The sequence below is a fragment of the Gouania willdenowi genome, chromosome 22 (assembly GCF_900634775.1).
Source record: "Gouania willdenowi chromosome 22, fGouWil2.1, whole genome shotgun sequence".
NCBI classification, from domain to species: Eukaryota; Metazoa; Chordata; class Actinopteri; order Blenniiformes; family Gobiesocidae; genus Gouania; species Gouania willdenowi.
This window is the reverse complement of record NC_041065.1, coordinates 33,252,196-33,254,695: the sequence shown is the minus strand read 5'-3', so window position 1 is coordinate 33,254,695 and position 2,500 is coordinate 33,252,196. Positions and strand designations below refer to the sequence as shown.

General features: G+C 35.6%; 1 protein-coding gene across 1 annotated transcript in view; it reads right to left on the bottom strand.

The window, feature by feature from the left end:
- ppp2r3a (protein phosphatase 2, regulatory subunit B'', alpha) overlaps positions 1 to 1,593 on the bottom strand; it is a 52,987-nt gene extending 51,394 nt beyond the window's left edge. The window contains exon 1 of the mRNA XM_028437860.1: positions 1,393 to 1,593. The gene's annotated coding sequence lies outside the window, so the exon portion shown is untranslated. The remainder of the gene's footprint in view (positions 1 to 1,392) is intronic.
- Positions 1,594 to 2,500: the final 907 nt, after the last annotated feature.

The window sequence follows — 2,500 nt, the reverse complement described above, 5'->3', positions numbered from 1 at the left end:
ATAGTAATTGTGTTTTTCTCTCATTCTGTGTATGTTTGTTGTTGTCTTGCTCGTTGTGAGGCATTTTGTGCATTTCTGTTGTTCTATTGTGTATTTTTCCTGTCAAATATGTGTTTTCTGGAGTAATATAGTGTGTTTGTGTCATTTTGTATTTTTTTGAGTAATTTTTGTGTATTTCTGTTGGCGTTTTATTGTTTGTTAGCACCGTCTGTTTGCAGAGTCATTTTTCATGTTTTCCTAGTCTTTTGCTGTACTTTTATTGTCATTTTACCGTAATTTTGTATATTTTTCTGAGTAATTTTATTTATTGTTCATTTTTGTTTGTTGTTCTTGTCTTTTACTGTATTTTACTGCAATACTGTAACTCTGTGTGTTTTTTAATGTATTCTTACTTTGTGTATTTTTCTGTCATTTTGTACATTTACTATCGGGGACGCATAAAATTAGGCCAATGGCCAAATGTGGCCCCCGGGCTGCCAGTTGCCTATGCCTGCTCTACGTGTTATGAATCGACTGGTGATCATGTTATCTTGTGACTGAAGCTTCATCTGAAGTGTGTTTTTAATGTGTCGGTTCAGATTATTATCATGGTTAATCTGATGGTGTATCAGATTAACTGGTGATCAGTTGCCATGGTGACACGTCACGGGATTGGCCGTAATTTGGGATCAAAGCACACATTTCTATGTGATTGTTAAGGGTTAGCATGTGGCTAACGTCACACATCTCATATAAGCGACAAATTCACATAAAGTTTCTGAAGCAAAATGAATTACATTTGCATTTTAACAGATTAAATGTATAGATTATATCTATATTGTAACAGATTAGGGTTATATTAAATTTATATAGTAACAAAATAGCATTAGATTCATATTGTAACAAATTCAATTTGTATTGTAACAGATTAGATTTATAGATTATATTTGTATTGTAACAGATTATATTTATATTGTAACAGATTAGGATTTGATTATATTGTCACAGATTAGAGATTAGATTTGTATTGTAACAGATTTGATTTGTTTATAGATTAGATTTATACTGTAACAGATTATATTTCTATAGAAACAGATCAGATTTGTATATAGACGAGATGTTTACAGTAATAAATGTCATAGATTAGATTAATACAGTAACAGATTAGGATTAAATTAGTCAGAGTTGTGAGTCAGTTTTATTGTGATGTTAATCCTGGATTAAATTCTGTCGCTTTTCCTTCATTTTTTCTTCACTTCCTCACAAACCTTCAAATGTAAAACACGCACGCGCACACACACGCACGCACACACCAAAGCGCCTCCTGTTAAACGCCCTCCGTGCCCGTGTCCGTGACACTTTGTTCCCAGGCTTAAGTTAGTCAGGCTTATCTGAGCTCAGGTTCAGGCTTACCTTCTCTTTCCTCTTCTTCTGTGCGCGAGGATCCAAACTCTGTCACGACGCGGCTCCGCGCGCACGCGCTCCAAACCGGGAGCACGCGTGTCGGTGCGCGGTAAACACCGGACCGAGCGTGTGCGTGTGTGTGTGCGTGCGCGTGTGTGTGTGTGTGTGTGACAGGTCGTGGACAGAATGAGCAGCAGAGAGAGAACCGGGGAATTTAGGGGGAGTTCCCGTTAACGGAGGAGGAGGGGGGGCAGGGGGGCGGGAGCTGCGCGTGATTGACAGGCCGAGCAGCGCTCACTGCGGTGCGCGTACACACGCCTCACGCACGCACCGTTTCTGCTTCTCCATCCACTATGAAGGACCCAAAACTAGAACTAAACCATATTTAAATATTAGAGTGGGACGATATATCGCGATATTAGACCATATATCGTAAATTGTGATATTTGCACTTTAAATAGGAAAAATTGTTCTAATTGATCTTATTTTTTTTATTTCATATTAACTTGACTTGAAAAGGTCATAATTAGAGTTTATGTAAATAAGTTATTTGGCATTTTTTCCTTTACCAAAAATATTGTGAGCTCAGTATCATGTATCGCCTCGTACACAAAAAACAACGATCAACAGAAATACACAAAACTAAAAAAAATTGCACAACATGACTGAATATAAAAATACGCAAAAATAACTGAACAGTTATGACTCAATGACAAAATGACTCAAAAAATCATACTAAATTACAGAAAATTACACAAAAGTACAACAAGAATAACAGAAAAAAATATAAAATTAGAGCAGAAATACACATAATTAGCCAAAAAATTGCACAATACTACTAAAAATACACAAAATCCCTCCAAAAATGTATTCAATTCAATTCAACTTTATTTGTATCGCAAATTACAACAAAATCATCTCAATGCGCTTGAGATTGTGTATTACAGAAAATACACAAAAGGACAACAACAACAATAACAGAGAAAAATATAAAATGGGAACTGAAATACACAAAACTAACCAAAAAATACACAATAAGACTAAAACGACACCACAAATCCACAAATTGCCTTCAACAATTATACAAAATTACAGAAAAATACACAAAAGGACAACA